The sequence below is a fragment of the Zea mays genome, chromosome 4 (assembly GCF_902167145.1).
Source record: "Zea mays cultivar B73 chromosome 4, Zm-B73-REFERENCE-NAM-5.0, whole genome shotgun sequence".
NCBI lineage: Eukaryota > Viridiplantae > Streptophyta > Magnoliopsida > Poales > Poaceae > Zea > Zea mays.
Genome location: NC_050099.1, coordinates 6,870,345 through 6,889,408, shown reverse-complemented (window position 1 = coordinate 6,889,408; position 19,064 = coordinate 6,870,345). Strand labels below are relative to the sequence as shown.

Below are 19,064 nucleotides of genomic sequence, written 5' to 3'. Positions count from 1 at the left end.
ACATAAGTAAAGCAAGGAACCTATCATTGACCGGTATGCTTTTTGATCAACGGACTTACCTCCTTTGTTGAGGTCGGTGTGTCCGTCGGTTCCCATCGGCGTCTTTGCGGGCTTGGCGTCCTTCATCCCAAACCGCTTTAGCAGATCTTGCGTGTACTTCGTTTGGGACATGAAGGTGCCGTCCTTGAGTTGCTTCACTTGGAACCCAAGGAAGTAGTTCAACTCGCCCATCATCGACATCTCGAATTTCTGCGTCATCACCCTGCTAAACTCTTCACAAGACTTTTGGTTAGTAGAACCAAATATTATGTCATCGACATAAATTTGGCACACAAACAAATCACCATCACATGTCTTTGTAAAAAGAGTTGGATCGGCTTTTCCAACCCTGAAAGCATTAGCTATTAGAAAGTCTCTAAGGCATTCATACCATGCTCTTGGGGCTTGCTTAAGTCCATAGAGCGCCTTAGAGAGCTTACACACGTGGTCGGGGTACCGTTCATCCTCGAAGCCAGGGGGTTGCTCTACGTACACCTCCTCCTTTATTGGCCCGTTGAGGAAAGCGCTCTTCACATCCATTTGGTACAACCTGAAAGAATGGTGAGCGGCATATGCTAGCAAGATACGAATGGACTCTAGCCTAGCCACAGGAGCAAAAGTCTCCTCAAAGTCCAAACCTGCGACTTGGGCATAACCTTTTGCCACAAGTCGAGCCTTGTTCCTTGTCACCACTCCGTGCTCGTCTTGTTTGTTGCGGAACACCCACTTGGTTCCCACAACATTTTGCTTCGGACGAGGCACCAGCGTCCAAACTTCATTTCTCTTGAAGTTGTTGAGCTCCTCCTGCATGGCCAACACCCAGTCCGGATCTAGCAAGGCCTCCTCTACCCTGAAAGGCTCAATAGAAGAGACAAAGGAGTAATGCTCACAAAAATTAACTAATCGAGAACGAGTAGTTACTCCCTTGCTAATGTCACCCAAAATTTGGTCGACGGGATGATCCCTTTGAATTATCGCTCGAACTTGGGTTGGAGGTGCCGGTTCCGCTTCTTCCTCCATCATTTGATCACCTTGTGCTCCCCCTTGATCACACGCCTCCTGTTGATGAACCTGTTCATCGTCTTGAGTTGGGGGTTGTACCATGGTTGAGGAAGAAGGTTGATCTCGTTCATCTTGTTCCTGTGGCCGTACTTCTCCAATCGCCATGGTTCGTATAGCGGCCGTCGGAGCATCTTCTTCATCTACATCATCACAATCAACAACTTGCTCTCTTGGAGAGCCATTAGTCTCATCAAATACAACGTCGCTAGAGACTTCAACCAAACCCGATGATTTGTTGAAGACTCTATACGCCTTTGTATTTGAGTCATAACCTAATAAAAACCCTTCTACAGCTTTGGGAGCAAACTTAGAATTTCTACCCTTCTTCACTAGAATGTAGCATTTACTCCCAAATACACGAAAGTACGATACATTGGGTTTGTTACCGGTTAGAAGCTCATATGAAGTCTTCTTGAGGAGGCGATGGAGGTAGACCCTGTTGATGGCGTGACAAGCCGTGTTCACGGCTTCCGACCAGAAACACTCGGGGGTCTTGAATTCTCCAAGCATTGTCCTCGCCATATCGATTAGCGTCCTGTTCTTCCTCTCTACCACACCATTTTGCTATGGTGTGTAGGGAGCGGAGAACTCGTGCTTGATCCCTTCCTCCTCAAGGAATTCCTCCACTTGAAGGTTCTTGAATTCGGACCCGTTGTCGCTCCTTATCTTCTTCACCTTGAGCTCAAACTCATTTTGAGCTCTCCTGAGGAAGCGCTTGAGGGTCCCTTGGGTTTCAGACTTATCCTGCAAAAAGAACACCCAAGTGAAGCGGGAAAAATCATCAACAATAACTAGACCATACTTACTCCCTCCTATGCTCAGATAGGCGACAGGTCCGAAGAGGTCCATATGTAGCAGCTCCAGGGGTCTTGAAGTGGTCATCACGTTCTTGCTGTGATGCGCTCCTCCCACTTGTTTACCTGCTTGACAAGCTGCACAAGGTCTATCCTTTTCGAAATGCACGTTAGTCAAACCTATCACGTGTTCTCCCTTTAGAAGCTTGTGAAGGTTCTTCATCCCCACATGTGCTAAGCGGCGATGCCACAGCCAGCCCATGCTAGTCTTAGCTATTAAGCATGCATCTAGACCGACCTCTTCTTTTGCAAAATCTACTAAATAAAGTTTGCCGTCTAATACACCCTTAAAAGCTAGTGAACCATCACTTCTTCTAAAGACAGACACATCTACATTTGTAAATAGACAGTTATACCCCATATGACATAATTGACTAACAGATAGCAAATTATATCCAAGACTTTCTACTAAAAATACATTAGAGATAGAATGCTCATTAGAAATCGCAATTTTACCTAACCCTTTTACCTTGCCTTGATTCCCATCACCGAATATAATTGAATCTTGGGAATCCTTATTCTTGACGTAGGAGGTGAACATCTTCTTCTCCCCCGTCATATGGTTTGTGCATCCGCTATCAATAATCCAGCTTGAACCCCCGGATGCATAAACCTGCAAGGCAAATTAGGCTTGGGACTTAGGTACCCAACTCTTGTTGGGTCCTACAAGGTTAGTCACAATTTCCTTAGGGACCCAAATGCAAGTTTTATCACCTTTGCATTTTGCCCCTAACTTCCTAGCAATTACTTTTCTATCCTTTCTACAAATTGCAAATGAAGCATTCAAAGCACAATAAATTGTAGAAGGTTCATTTGCTATTTTCCTAGGAGCATGAATAACATTCCTTCTAGGCACATGATGAATAGCATTTCTTTTAGGAACAACATTTCTCCTAGTAACATTTCTATCATACACATAAGAGGAACTAGGAGCAAACATGGCATGAGAATCATAAACATATGAATCAAAAGCATCATGACTTACATTTCTAGTTCGTCTTCTATCATGATACAAAAATGCATGGTTCCTTTTAGCACTAGTAGCCATAGGGGCCTTCCCTTTCTCCTTGGCGGGAATGGGCTCCTTATGGCTTGTTAAGTTCTTGGCTTCCCTCTTGAAGCCAAGCCCATCCTTAATTGAGGGATGTCTTCCTATTGTGTAGGCATCCCTTGCAAATTTTAACTTATCAAATTCACTTTTGCTAGTCTTAAGTTGGACATTAAGACTAGCCACTTCATTATTTAACTTTGCAATAGAGGCTATGTGTTCACTACAAGCATCAATATCAAATTCTTTACATCTATTGCAAATAGCAACATTTTCTACACAAGTTGTTGATTTACTAGCTATTTCTATCTTAACATTCAACTCATCGTTAATGCTCTTTAATTTAGAAATTGTTTCATGGCATGAAGATAATTCACAAGTAAGCATCTCATTTCTTTTAACTTCTAGAGCATGAGATTTTTGAGCTTCTAAAAATTTATCATGCTCTTCATACAATAAATCCTCTTGTTTCTCTAAGAGTCTATCCTTCTCATTCAATGCATCAATTAATTCATTAATTTTGCCAATTGTAATTCTATCTAGACCTTTAAATACACTAGAATAGTCTATTTCATCATCGTCACTAGAATCATTATCACTAGAAGAAGCATAAGTAGAGTTTCGAGTACTTACTTTCTTCTCCTTAGCCATGAGACACGTGTGACGCTCGTTGGGGAAGAGGGCCGATTTGTTGAAGGCGGTGGCGGCGAGTCCCTCATTGTCGGAGTCGGAGGAGGAGCAATCCGAATCCCACTCCTTGCCTAGATGCGCCTCGCCCTTGGCCTTCTTGTAGTGCTTCTTCTTCTCCCTTTTGTTCCCCTTTTCCTGGTCACTTCCATTATCAGGACAGTTAGCAATAAAATGACCAAGCTTACCGCATTTGAAGCATGATCGCTTCCCCTTGGTCTTAGTCTTGCTCGGCTGTCCATTGCGACCCTTTAGCACCGTCTTGAATCTCTTGATGATGAGGGCCATTTCTTCATCATTAAGACCGGCTGCCTCAATTTGCGCCACCTTGCTGGGTAGTGCTTCCTTGCTCCTTGTGGCTTTGAGAGCAAAAGGTTGCGGCTCGTTGATCGGTCCATTCAAGGCGTCGTCCACATACCTTGCCTCCTTGATCATCATTCGCCCGCTGACGAATTTTCCTAGGACTTCTTCGGGCGACATTTTGGTGTACCTGGGATTCTCACGAATATTATTCACCAAATGAGGATCAAGAACGGTAAAGGACCTGAGCATTAGTCGGACGACGTTGTGGTCCGTCCATCGCGTGCTTCCGTAGCTCCTTATTTTGTTGATAAGGGTCTTGAGCCGGTTGTATGTCTGAGTTGGCTCCTCGCCCCTTATCATCGCGAATCGTCCAAGCTCGCCTTCCACCAACTCCATTTTGGTGAGCAAGGTAACGTCATTCCCCTCATGAGAAATCTTGAGGGTGTCCCAGATCTGCTTGGCGTTATCCAAGCCGCTTACTTTGTTATATTCATCCCTGCATAATGAAGCTAGAAGAACAGTGGTAGCTTGTGCATTCTTATGGATTTGCTCATTAATGAATGAAGGGCTATCCGAGCTATCAAATTTCATTCCACTTTCCACAATCTCCCAAATGCTTGGATGGAGAGAAAATAGGTGAGTACGCATTTTGTGACTCCAAAATCCGTAGTCCTCTCCATCAAAGTGAGGAGGCTTGCCAAGTGGAATGGGGAGCAAATGAGCATTTGAGCTATGTGGAATGCGTGAATAATCAAAAGAAAAGTTTGAGTTGACCGTCTTTTGTTTGTCGTGGTCGTCGTCCTTTTGGGAAGAAGAGGACTCATCGCTGTCGTAGTAGACGATCTCCTTGATGCGTCTTGTCTTCTTCTTCTTCCCATCTTTTCGCTTGTGGCCCGAGCCCGAGTCATTGGACTTGTCATCCCTTGGCTCGTTGACGAAGGACTCCTTCTCCTTGTCGTTGATCACAATTCCCTTCCCCTTAGGATCCATCTCTTCGGGCGGTTAGTCCCTTTCTTGAAGAGAACGGCTTTGATACCAATTGAGAGCACCTAGAGGGGGGGGTGAATAGGTGATCCTGTAAAACTTCAAATCTTAAGCCACAAAGACTTGTTAAGTGTTAGCACAATTATGGCCAAGTGGCTAGAGAGGAGTCAAAACACAATAACCACAAGAAATCAATCACAGAGATGACACGGTGGTTATCCCGTGGTTCGGCCAAGTACAAAAACTTGCCTACTCCACGTTGTGGCGTCCCAACGGACGAGAGTTGCACTCAACTCCTCTCAAGTGATCCAATGATCAACTTGAATACCACGGTGTTCTTGCTTTTCTTTTCTCAATCCCGTTTGCGAGGAATCTCCACAACTTGGAGTCTCTCGCCCTTACAAAAGATGTTCACAGAGAATCACAGAGCAAGGGAGGGATTAGCAACTCACACACAACACAAAGATCACAGCGAATACGCACACACAAGACCCAGACTTGAGCTCAAAAGACTAGCACACTAGAACGGAGCTCAAATCACTAGAATGTCGAACAAGTGCGCGAGATTGATGTGTGAGTAATCAAGAGTGCTCAAGGAATGCTTGGGGTGCTCCTCCATGCGCCTAGGGGTCCCTTTTATAGCCCCAAGGCAGCTAGGAGCCGTTGAGAACACATCTGGAAGGCTATCCTTGCCTTCTGTCGTCGGGCGCACCGGACAGTCCGGTGCACACCGGACACTGTCCGGTGCCCGATTTGTTTCCATAAAAAGCTCATCCGACCGTTGCTTTCTGATGCAGATCTGCGCACAGTTGGCGCACCGGACATGTCCGGTGCACACCGGACAGTCCGGTGTACCTTTCCGACCGTTGGCTCGGCCACGTGTCGCGCGCCGATCGCTCGGCCGACCGTTGGCCCGGCCGACCGTTGGCTCACCGGACAGTCCGGTGCACACCGGACAGTCCGGTGAATTTTAGCCAAAGTCGCCGGAGAAAAACCCGAGAGCGGCTGGTTTGCCCCGCGCTGGTCTGGCGCACCGGACACTGTCCGGTGCACACCGGACAGTCCGGTGCCCCAGCCCGAAACAGCCTTTGGCTGTACACAGCCACTCTTCCACTTCTTTTCTTTTCTGCTTCTTCCTGTTTCTAACACTTAGACAAGATATTAGTACACAAAACCAATGTACTAAGGCTTAGAACCATACCTTTACTTGTGATTTGCACTTTGTTCAACCATGGGCACATTTTCACATTTAAGCACTTGTGTTTGCACTCAATCACCAAAATACTTAGAAATGGCCCAAAGGCACATTTCCCTTTCAGGTATCCGTATCCCGGAGGCGTAGGAGTCCCTCGGCTCGGTCAGCCTTGGCTGCTTACGTGTACCTCGTCGTTTCCAGGATCCGCTTTCCGAAGTAGTCAAGAAGCACGAAAGAAATCCTACTAAAAAGAGATCCTTTTTCGAGGAAAAAATTCGACGCAGAGGGGGTCTCCCCCCTTTTAGCCCCCGAGGGAGGGTCGGGGTTTGCCGAGGCTAGGCCGACCCTTCCTTGACGACTAAACTTTGCGTAGGTGCGAGGTATATGAACAACTTGAAAACATCTTAAGGGTAGAAGCGACGTAGCTGTTTGATGTTCCAAGCGTTGCCGTAGATCTCGCCTTGATTGTTGGCCAGCTTGTATGTTCCGGGCTTCAGAACTTTGGCGATGACGAATGGCCCTTCCCAGGGGGGCGTGAGCTTGTGCCTCCCTCGGGCGTCTTGCCGCAGCCGAAGCACCAGGTCGCCCACCTGGAGTTCTCGGGACCGGACCCCTCGGGCGTGGTAGCGTCGCAGGGACTGTTGGTACCGCGCCGAGTGTAGTAAGGCCCTGTCCCGAGCTTCCTCCAGCTGGTCCAGCGATTCCTCTCGACTAGCTTGGTTACTTTGTTCGGTGTAGGCCCTCGCCCTCGGGAAGCCGTATTCCAGGTCAGTGGGTAAGATAGCTTCAGCCCCGTAGACCAGGAAAAACGGCGTGAAGCCCGTGGCACGACTCGGCGTCGTCCTTAGGCTCCAGACCACCGAGGGGAGTTCCTTCATCCATCGCTTGCCGAACTTGTTGAGGTCGTTGTAGATCCGAGGCTTGAGCCCCTGTAGAATCATGCCATTGGCACGCTCTACTTGCCCATTCGACATGGGATGAGCCACGGCGGCCCAGTCCACCCGGATATGATGATCCTCGCAAAAATCCAAGAATTTTTTGCCGGTGAACTGGGTGCCGTTGTCGGTGATGATGGAGTTCGGGACCCCGAAGCGATGGATGATGTTGGTGAAGAATGCCACCGCCTGCTCGGACCTGATGCTGTTCAGAGGTCGGACCTCGATCCACTTGGAGAATTTGTCGATGGCGACCAGCAGGTGCGTGTAGCCCCCGGGCGCCTTCTGCAAGGGACCGACGAGGTCCAGACCCCATACAGCGAAGGGCCAGGTGATGGGTATTGTCTGCAGGGCCTGAGCGGGCAGGTGTGTCCGCTTCGCATAGAATTGGCACCCTTCGCAGGTGCAGACAATTCTAGTGGCGTCAGCCACCGCCGTTGGCCAGTAGAAGCCTTGCCGGAAAGCATTTCCGACAAGGGCTCGGGGCGCTGCGTGGTGGCCGCAAGCCCCCGAGTGTACTTCCTGCAGCAGTTCCCGACCTTCGGCGATGGAGATGCACCGCTGGAGGATGCCCGAGGGGCTGCGATGGTAGAGCTCCTCTTCGTCGCCCAGCAAGACGAATGACTTGGCGCGTCGCGCTACCCGCCGAGCCTCGACTTGGTCGAGGGGTAGCTCTCCTCGACGGAGATACCGCAGGTACGGGGCCTGCCAATCTTGATCTGGTGTGGCCCCGCTCTGCCCTTCCTCGACGTTCAGTGCTCTGCCCTCGGGGGCCGAGGGTACCTCGGGCTGTGCCGAGGGTACCTCGGGCTGAGCCGAGGGTACCTCGGGCTCGGGCGTGTCGTCGAGCTTGACGGAGGGTTGATGCAGATCCCGGGAGAAGACGTCCGGGGGGACTGTCGTTCGCCCTGAGGCTATCTTAGCCAGCTCGTCTGCGGTTTCGTTGTAGCGTCGAGCGATGTGGTTGAGCTCGAGCCCGAAGAACTTGTCTTCCAGGCGCCGAACCTCGTCGCAGTAGGCCTCCATCTTCGGGTCGCGGCAGTGGGAGTTCTTCATGACTTGGTCGATGACGAGCTGCGAATCACCGCGAGCGTCGAGGCGTCTGACCCCTAGCTCGATGGCGATCCGCAATCCGTTGACCAGAGCTTCGTACTCGGCCACATTGTTGGACGCCGGGAAGTGGAGGCGCAGTACGTAGCGCAAGTGCTTTCCGAGGGGCGAGATGAAGAGCAGGCCCGCGCCGGCCTCCGTCTTCATCAGCGACCCGTCGAAAAACATGGTCCAGAGCTCCGGTTGGATCGGGGTCGTTGGCAGTTGGGTGTCGACCCATTCGGCCACGAAATCCGCCAACACTTGGGACTTGATGGCCTTCCGAGAGGCGAACGAGATCGTTTCGCCCATGATTTCCACCGCCCACTTCGCGATCCTGCCCGAGGCCTCTCGGCACTGGATGATCTCCCCCAGGGGGAATGATGACACCACAGTTACCGGATGGGACTCGAAGTAGTGTCGCAGCTTCCGCCTTGTCAGGATCACAGCATACAGCAGCTTTTGAACTTGTGGGTAGCGGATCTTAGTCTCAGACAGCACTTCGCTGATGAAGTAGACCGGCCTCTGAACGGGCAATGTATGCCCTTCCTCTTGCCTTTCGACCACAATCGCGGCGCTAACCACCTGAGTGGTCGCGGCGACGTAGACCAAGAGGGCTTCTCCGTCCGCCGGCGGCACCAAGACATGCGCCTTTGTAAGGAGCGCCTTCAGGTTGCCGAGGGCTTCCTCGGCCTCAGGGGTCCAAGCGAAACATTCGGCCTTCCTTAAGAGGAGGTACAGAGGCAGACCTCTTTCGCCGAGGCGTGAGATGAAGCGGCTCAGGGCCGCGAGGCATCCCATGACCCTCTGTACCCCTTTTAAGTCCTTGATGGGTCCCATGCTGATGACGGCCGCAATCTTCTCCGGGTTGGCTTCGATGCCTCGCTCGGAGACGATGAACCCTAGGAGCATGCCTCGGGGCACCCCGAAGACACACTTCTCAGGATTAAGCTTGACTCCTTTCGCCTTGAGACACCGGAATGTCACTTCAAGGTCGGAGAGGAGGTCGGAAGCCTTCCGCGTCTTGACTACGATGTCATCGACGTAGGCCTCGACTGTGCGACCGATGTGTTCGCCGAACACATGGTTCATGCACCGCTGGTACGTCGCGCCCGCATTCCTCAAACCGAACGGCATGGTGACATAGCAGTACATGCCGAACGGCGTGATGAAAGAAGTCGCGAGCTGGTCGGACTCTCTCATCCGGATCTGGTGATACCCTGAGTAGGCATCGAGGAAGGACAGGGTTTCGCACCCAGCAGTGGAATCCACGATTTGGTCGATGCGAGGCAGAGGGTAGGGAACCTTCGGACATGCTTTGTTGAGACCAGTGTAGTCTACACACATCCGCCATTTCCCCCCTTTCTTCCTCACAAGCACAGGGTTGGCAAGCCATTCGGGATGGAATACCTCTTTGATGAACCCTGCTGCCATTAGCTTGTGGATCTCTTCGCCAATCACTCTGCGCTTCTCCTCGTCGAATCGGCGCAGAGGCTGCCTGACGGGTCGGGCTCCGGCCCGAATATCCAGCGAGTGCTCGGCGACATCCCTCGGTATGCCGGGCATGTCCGAGGGACTCCACGCAAAGACGTCGGCGTTTGCGCGGAGAAAGTCGACGAGCACTGCTTCCTATTTGGGGTCGAGCCCGGAACCGATCCGGATCTGCTTAGTGGTGTCGCCACTGGGGTCGAGGGGGACGGCCTTGACCGTCTCCGCTGGCTCGAAGTTGCCGGCATGGCGCTTCACGTCTGGCACCTCCTTGGAGAGGTTCTCCAGGTCGGCGAGGAGGGCCTCGGACTCGGCGAGGGCCTCGGCGTACTCCACGCACTCCACGTCGCATTCGAACGCGTGTTTGTACGTGGGGCCGACGGTGATGACCCCATTGGGGCCCGGCATCTTGAGCTTCAGGTAGGTGTAGTTGGGGACGGCCATGAACTTTGCGTAGCATGGCCTCCCTAGCACGGCGTGGTAGGTTCCTCGGAACCCGACCACTTCGAACGTCAGGGTCTCCCTTCGGAAGTTGGAGGGTGTCCCGAAGCAGACTGGGAGGTCGAGTCGCCCGAGGGGCTGGACGCGCTTCCCAGGGATGATCCCGTGGAAGGGCGCAGCGCCTGCCCGGACGGAGGACGGATCAACGCGCAGGAGCTTGAGGGTCTCGGCGTAGATGATGTTGAGGCAGCTGCCCCCGTCCATCAGGACCTTGGTGAGCCTGACATCGCCGACAACGGGGTCGACGACGAGCGGGTATTTCCCCGGGCTCGGCACATGGTCGGGGTGGTCGGCCCGGTCGAAGGTGATGGGCTTGTCGGATCAGTCTAGGTAGACTGGCGCCGCCACCTTCACCGAGCATGACCTCCCGGCGCTCTTGCTTGCGGTGCCGAGCCGAGGTATTCGCCGCATGCCCTCCATAGATCATGAAGCAGTCGCGGACCTCGGGGAACTCTCCTGCTGGGCGATCTCCGTTCTTGTCGTCGTCGCGGGCCCTGCCACCCTCGGCGGGTGGCCCGGCCCTGTGGAAATGACGCCGAAGCATAACGCACTCCTCGAGGGTGTGCTTGACGGGCCCCTGATGGTAGGGGCACGGCTCCTTGAGCGTCTTGTCGAAAAGGTTTGCACCTCCGGGGGGCTTCCGAGGGTTCTTATACTCGGCGGCGGCGACAAGGTCCGCGTCGGCGGCGTCGCGTTTCGATTGCGACTTCTTCTTGCCTTTCTTCTTGGCGCCGCGCGGAGCAGACGCCTCGGGAGCTTCTTCCGATGGGCGGCCCTGGGGCTGCCTGTCCTTTCGGAAGATAGCCTCGACCGCCTCCTGGCCAGAGGCGAACTTGGTGGCGATGTCCATCAGCTCGCTCGCCCTGGTGGGGGTTTTGCGACCCAGCTTGCTCACCAGGTCGCGGCAAGTGGTGCCGGCGAGGAACGCGCCGATGACATCCGAGTCGGTGATGTTGGGCAGCTCGGTGCGCTGCTTCGAGAATCGCCGGATGTAGTCCCGGAGCGACTCCCCTGGCTGTTGCCGGCAGCTTCGAAGGTCCCAGGAATTCCCGGGGCGCACGTATGTGCCCTGGAAATTGCCAGCGAAGGCTTGGACCAAGTTGTCCCAGTTGGAAACCTGCCCCGGAGGCAGGTGCTCCAACCAGGCGCGAGCAGTGTCGGAGAGGAACAGGGGGAGGTTACGGATGATGAGGTTGTCGTCGTCCGTTCCACCCAGTTGGCAGGCAAGGCGGTAGTCCGCGAGCCACAGTTCCGGTCTCGTTTCCCCCGAGTACTTCGTGATAGTAGTCGGGGGTCGGAACCGGGTCGGGAATGGCGCCCGTCGGATGGCCCGACTGAAGGCCTGCGGACCGGGTGGCTCGGGCGAGGGACTCCGATCCTCCCCGCTGTCGTAGCGCCCCCCACGCCTGGGGTGGTAGCCTCGGCGCACCCTTTCGTCGAGGTGAGCCCGACGGTCGCGTCGATGGTGCTCGTTGCCGAGGTGGCCCGGGGCCGCAGGCGCGGTGTTGCGCGTGCGCCCGGTGTAGACCGAGGCTTCCCGCATGAATCGGGAAGTCGCGGCATGAGGTTCCGAGGGATATTCTTGCCTTCGGGATGCAGTGCTCTCGGCCCGCCGGGCCGCAGCGCCTTCCAGGAGATTCTTGAGTTCTCCCTGGATTTGCCGACCCTCGGTGGTTGACGGCTCCGGCATCGCGCGGATGAGCATTGCTGCGGTTGCCAGGTTCTGACCAACCCCGCTGGATGCGGGCGGCGGTCTGATCCTGACATCGTTGGCGACGCGGTGCTGGAGACCTTGGGGCAGATGACGTATTTCTCCGGCCAGGGGTTGGCCCACCCATGCTTGTCCGACGTCCCGATGGATCGACTCAAGCGCTCCTGTTCCCTCGTTGAGCCTGGCCTGCGCCTCGCGGACTTGCTCGAGTTGTGGGTCGTAACCCCCCGCCGGAGCGGGGACCACAGCTAGCTCCCGTGGGATGTCGGCGCGAGGCACCGGCCTAGGGAGATCACCATCCTCCGGCATGCCAAGATGGTTGCCTTCGGTGGGATCCCCTAGCTCGATGTGGAAACATTCGCGGCTTGGGCCACAGCTCTCGTCGCCAAGGCTGCGGCTTCCATCGGAACAGTCGGATAGGCAGTAGTCACATGCGGTCATGAAGTCCCGCACGGCACTGGGGTTGCCAAGTCCGGAGAAATCCCAACCGATGCCGGGATCGTCATCTTCCTCGGACCCAGAGGGCCCGTAGGTCGAGACGTCCGTCAGTCGGTCCCAAGGTGACCGCATACGGAACCTCAGTGGGGTTGCACTCGCCTCAATGAGAGCGCCCGCCAAAACGAGGTCGTTTGGCGGGTTGAGGCCGAGTCGAAATGACGCAAGATGGGAGTTAGTCGTTACCTTTTGGTCGACGAGGAGCGACGTAGTCACATCGGGGACTGGTTGCGCCGTCATCTCTGGTTCGAGGGCGACGTCCTGCAGGCTTTCCGCGAGCGCGCCGGCGTCGTCTTCTTGCTCGGGGTCAGCGCGCTGCGGGGGGACGGCGCTTGCCTCCGTCTTGAACGCGAGGTCGACGTCCGGCGTGCCTTCCGTCGGGGCGTCGGGGGCGTCGATTCGCTCGACGGCCGACGAAGCGCGGCCTCCCGTCTGGCCTTGACGGCCCCGCCTCCTCCTCCGTTGGCGGGGGAGGGAACGGAGCGAGCCCGAATGTTGCTCTTCCACCATGCGGGGAAGACGTCGTCGATTCCGCCGCCGGCGGGCGGGTTGTCGGCCGCCATTGTCGTAGTCGCGCGGCGGTGGAAGAAGTATCATGTCGTAGCTGCCGTCGAAGGACATGAACTCAAGAGTCCCGAAACGAAGCACCGTCCCGGGCCGGAGAGGTTGCTGGAGACTGCCCATCTGGAGCTTGACGGGGAGCTGTTCGTCAGCACGCAGCAGGCCCCTACCTGGCGCGCCAACTGTCGGCGTTTCGAGACAGGGGGGTCCCTAAGCCGACGAGTGAATGTGCTGCGTGCCCCAGCCCAGATGGGTCGAGCGCGTGGGCGAGCGCGAAGGGGGGAGAGGCGAGGTGGCCGGAGTCGAGCGTGAGAGAGGTGTAAGTCCCGCGGCCTTCGTGTTCGTCCCGCGCCCAGGTCAGGTGCGCTTGCAGTAGGGGGGTTACAAGCGTCCACGCGGGTGAGGGAAGCGAGCGGCCCCAAGAGAGCGCCTGTCCCGTCCTCGGTCCCGCGCGGCCAACCTTCTCTGAGAAGGCCCTGGTCCTTCCTTTTATAGTCGTAAGGAGAGGATCCAGGTGTACAATGGGGGGTGTAGCAGAGTGCTACGTGTCTAGCGGAGGGAGAGCTAGCGCCCTAGGTACATGCCAATGTGGCAGCCGGAGAGATCTGGGCACCCTGCTGGCGTGATGTCGTGGCTGTCGGAGGTGCGGCGGAGCCTGATGGAGGGACAGCTGTTGGAGCGGTCGAGTCCCTGCTGACGTTGTCCTGCTTCCGTAAGAGAGCCGGGGGCCGCCGTCGTCATAGAGCTTGTGGAGCGCCATCATTGCCTCTCTGGCGGAGCTGGCCGGATGAGACGCCGGTCTTGTTCTCCGTGACCCGAGTCGATTCGGGGTAGGATGATGATGGCGCCTCCTGTTGACGTGGCGGTCTGTGCCCTAGGCAGGGCGACGTGGGGGTTCCTCCGAAGCCGAGGTTGAGTCTGCCTTTTGTTGCCGCGGCCGAGCCCGAGCCAAGGGGTCGGGCGAGGCGGAAGTCGTTCGGCCGAGGCCAGGGCGGAGTCCGAGCCCTGGGGTCGGGCGAGGCGGAGTTTCGTCGTCTTCCGGGTCTTAGCCCGAGTCCGAGCCCTGGGGTCGGGCGGAGCAGAGTTCGCCGTCTTCCGGGTCTTAGCCCGAGTCCGAGCCCTGGGGTCGGGCGGAGCGGAGTTCGCCGTCTTCCGGGTCTTAGCCCGAGTCCGAGCCCTGGGGTCGGGCGGAGCGGAGTTCGCCGTCTTCCGGGTCTTAGCCCGAGTCCGAGCCCTGGGGTCGGGCGGAGCGGAGTTCGCCGTCTTCCGGGTCTTAGCCCGAGTCCGAGCCCTGGGGTCGGGCGGAGCGGAGTTCGCCGTCTTCCGGGTCTTAGCCCGAGTTCGAGCCCTGGGGTCGGGCGGAGCGTAGTTCGCCGTGGCAAGGCCTGACTGCCTGTCAGACTCACTCTGTCGAGTGGCACTGCAGTCGGAGTGGCGCAGGCGGCGCTGTCCTTCTGTCAGACTGGCCAGTGGAGCGGTGGAGTGACGGTGGTCACTTCGGCCCTGCCGGGGGCGCGTGTCAGGATAGAGGTGTCAGGCCACCTTTGCGTTTAATGCCCCTGCAATTTGGTCAGTCGGTGTGGCGATTTAGTCAAGGTTGCTTCTGAGCGAAGCCAAGGCCTCGGGCGAGCCGGTGATGTGTCCGCCATAAAAAGGGGGCCTCGGGCGAGACGGAAGTCTCTCGAGGTCGGCTGCCTTTGGCCGAGGCTAGGCTCGGGCGAAGCGTGATCGAGTCACTCGTGTGGACTGATCCCTGACTTAATCGTGCCCATCAGGCCTTTGCAGTTTTATGCTGATGGGGGTTACCAGCTGAGAATTAGGCGTCTTGAGGGTACCCCTAATTATGGTCCCCGACAATACTGATACAACCAGACCAGGTGGGGTTAGTCGAGGCCCAACAAATTAGGGTTGTCTGGAGCCCAACGGTTCGTTAAGCACACCCAACTCAGGAAAGGCCCAATCGCCCAAAAGACTAGTTTGATGGGGGAAGGGTGGCTCTCTCTTTTAAGGTGGCTTCCTCCTCCCAAGTTAAGTGAGGTGGGATAATTCTGAGGCTCACACGGTCGCCATCCGACTACAACTGGGCCAACTGGGCTAATTGCGTCTTTGCCAATGGATAATAGTGGAGGATGTCCTCATCACATACTGACTCCTTGTTGGTGTTTCAAGCAAGCATCGGTGAGTGAATTTGTGTATGGGTGTTTTAGAACCGAATGGTGTGCTTAGTAGACGGAAGGGTTATACTGGTTTGGGATGAATGTTCCCACTCCAGTCTTCAGTGACTGGCACTACAGACACCTAATTGTTTGTAGTAGGGGGTTACAAAAGAGTGAGAGAGGGAAAGTTCCCAAGTCTCTGGATTGTGTTCTCTTGTGTCATGTCCCTTGTTAGGGGGGCTTCTCTCCCTTTTATAGATCAAAGGAGAGGGGTTACAATCTTGTGTGGTGCTATCGTGGTGAAGGAGTTGGTATGCTTGTAAAACAGTCGGGGCTTTTTTCCTCCATTGTCGTCTCCTACCACTGGTGTCACAGCTTTGTTGACTTGCTTAGAGAAGTTTCACGAAGATCGCGGGTTGCAGTGTAGGCGTAAGCGTGCCCCGGGCCTTGGCATGGGGGTTGGGGTTCTTTTTACCTCGATAAGAGGCCTAAGCCTAAGTAGTCGTCGTAGGGCTATCTAACGTCGTCACCATCCCTCGAGATTGGTAGCCTCACCCACAAGTTCTGTAAGAAGATGCTGCCATGTAGGTCGTTCACGCATCCCTCCTTCCTTGCCGGACTTCTATGATAGAAGGCGATGTGGAGGGTCATCTTTGTCCGTGGAGAGGTCGGCCTTGACATGGGCGCGATCCGGTAGACCTCCTGAGTCAGGCGTGTTTAGCTTGACTAGAGGAATCAGCTTTAGCCATGCCCGACCCTAGTCTTATATTGAAGCGGGGGAGTGGTTGGGTGTCCGTGGCTTGTAGGTTGGCTTTTGTCTGGGTTTGGTTTGAGCATGCTTCTTCTTTTCCTTGATCCATGGGCCTTGGCCCCTTGTGGTTCTTACCCCTGACACTCCTCAAATAGTTCTCACATGTACTAGTGCCATGATAGCATCTATAAAGCTTCCTTCGAGTGATTGGAGGCCTCTATCATAGCACCTTTGCTAGTGCTAGAACTCAACAGAGCCAAACCTCCACACAAATCACACTCTCTTCCATTTGTACATGTAATCGTATAATAAAACCAATGCTTGTTCCACCATTCTGGTCACTTGGTTCTCTATGCGTGAACTAGAAAAGTCATGCTACACTTGTAGTGCAAGGTGTAGCAAACAAACTAAACCATAGCCTTGCCATTTAGGGTGTCCCTCCTTGTCTGGTTGTGCAAGCTATGTAGTTGCAAGAGCACATAAACATCCAAAACTAATCCATGACATTTGTAGGTGTAAGGAAAATGGATTGAGGCCCATTCCATAGTGAAGTTTTGGTGTTTAAGAACAACATAAGCATTTGGACTAACAATATTTGCTACTACTTATGGACATAATTCAAAGGCTATAACATAGACTTGGATGGAGCCAAAAGGGTGATCTGTAAGATCAACACCTCAAGAAGGACATTAGAAGACTTCAGAATATACTCATTAAAGATCTATAACAACATGCAAAAGTCTAAGATACAAGATGGAGCCAAATTAGACATACAGATCACAAAGAAAAGAGGCAAGAAAATGTTTATAAGGTGTTAGACCAATGTATCATCAGACCATCCTGAGGGCCATTAGAACATGTTGTCAAAGGCAAACCTTAATCGACGGTAAACAAAAGCATCAGACCCAAAGCAGCTAGGTCATCGAACTATATAATTAATACAGCTAGTGAAGTTTTAGGAGGGGTAGAACACCCTGTAAAAGTGGAAGTTTAGAAGGTCACTTTTAGTCACCCTGTTTGGCAGTTTAGGGTGGTGGGAACAAAGCAGGGCCGTAGTATAACTTGGATAAGGAATAACTTTCCTTCTCGACAAGGAATTACTGCATTACACATACTTCTTCCACTAATTTAATTTACGCATGAGCTGGAGCAACGCGAGTAACGGGACACAGAATGAGGCTGGTTTTCTTGTTTGTGACTAATCCCACATCCTCCCTTACGTCGACGTCCTCAGGCTCCAGTCCATCTCCATCGCACAGCTTCCAGTCGAAGTGGTACAGAAGGCTGACCAGCGCGAGGTTGATATTTGCCAGCCCAAGGTTTACGCCGGGGCACATACGACGGCCGGAGCCGAACGGGAGGTACTCGTAGCTTGTTTGTGCCCTTGTAATCCAGGTCCAGGCTGCGGTTCTCAAACCGTTCTGGCATGAACTGCTCAGGATCGTCCCAGTGCACAGGGTCCCTACAGATCGCCCACACATCGACCATCACCGTCGTGCCCTCCGGGATGTCGTACCCCATGATCCGGCATGTCCGGCGGCATCGGCGCGGGATCAGCAATGGCAGCTGCGTGTGCATCCTTAGGGTCTCCTTGATCACGAGCTTGAGGTAGACATCGGCGTCGGCGTCGGCGTCGGCCCGAGAAATGTCTTCCTCGGTGATTGTGCTCTTGGATTTGAAGGCTTCTCGCACCTCGGCCTGGACCCTGGCCATCGCCGTCGGGGACCGGATCAGCTCGGTCATGCACTCATGCACCAGATCAGTACGCTCGCCGAGGTGTCGTTTCCGGCGCTAAACATGTCCTGTACAAACAAGACAAATGGCAAATGATCGATCGATTGATCGTCTTCGTCGGATAGCTCGCTAGGAGATGCTTACAAACATGAGTGAGCCGATCGTGCCGTCGGTGATTTCAATGGGTGCGCGTCCTTCCTTCTGGAGCCTGAGCAGGACACCAACGAATGTCTCCTGCGCTGTCTCGTCGCCGCCGCCGCGCTCCGTGCCCATGGATTCCTTCTTCTCGCTCAGGATCTGCTCCAGTACGCGCTGCATCCTGTCACGGCACGCGACCCCCTTGCGAGGCCCGGTGGCGAGCATCTGCATGATCCTAGACGACGGGAACAGGTCGGCGATGGATAGCCCCGCCCGACGTCTGCCGCACCGCCATGTGGAAGGCGTCAAGGTACCCGTCCTGGTGCCTGCTCCGGCTGCCGACGCACTCCCTCATGATGGTGTCGTAGACGAACGTCTTGACCCGCGCGGACATGTCCACGGAGGAACGCACGGCGGCTGCCGCCGCCACCGTCGCCACGAGCCGCGCCACCTCCTCCTGCCGTATGCGCCGGAACGACTGCACTCGGGCGGCGCTCAGCAGCTCCAGCACGCAGATCTTGCGCAGCTGTCGCCAGCGCTCGCCGTAGGGCGACAGCGCCATGTTGGTAGGATCGTACGTCATCGCGGCCGTGTTGGCGCTGGCCGCTGGTGAACCGGTCGGCGAACGCGGTGTCGTGGGTCTTCAGAATCTCCTCTGCAGCCTCAGGTGACGAAGCGATCACCATGGGCACCTCGCCGAGACGGAGCATCATTAGAGGCCCGTGCTTCTGAGAGAGGCGGCGCAGCGTGCGATGGATCAACGGACCGCCGATGAGGTGGTGGAGGCTGCCGATCACCGGCAGCGTCCATGGCCCAGGTGGAAGATGTAGCTTGGGCTTCGAGGAGAGCAGTGACTTCAGCTTGGACACGACGACCAGAAGCACAACCACGGCTACCGCGACCACCACGTTGTCTACCATAGCTGTTTGATGGTTATTGGCTTGTGTTTGCGTGGTGCTCGTGTTCGATGTAATGACATGGCATGATATAATTTCTGTTGCCGACATTCTTTATCAAATGGCCGACGGCGGCTAGTTAGAGGAAATAAAAAAAATTATTGGAGAACTTGTAATCATGTAATGTCGTCACCCACCCACTTTACTACAGAAAAAAAATGGTGGTTGCGAAGGAAGGTTTATGTTTAATAAGTTGCGTTAACCGAAAAAATGTGACAGTACGGTTTGAGTGACACTGCCCGTAAACAGGGGACATATTTGGGCTATTTAAATTTGTACCTTTAGTTTTGTTATCTTCCTTATTTTCATCTTTAGTCGTATTTTTTTCTCAGTTTTGTCTAACAAAACTGAAAAAAAAACACGACTAAAAATAAAAA

At 54.5% G+C, this 19,064-nt stretch overlaps 1 pseudogene; it reads right to left on the bottom strand.

Annotated features, from left to right (window-relative positions):
- Window positions 1-16,720: 16,720 nt before the first annotated feature.
- LOC103655053 (dolabradiene monooxygenase-like) lies at window positions 16,721-18,669 on the bottom strand (annotated as a pseudogene).
- Window positions 18,670-19,064: the final 395 nt, after the last annotated feature.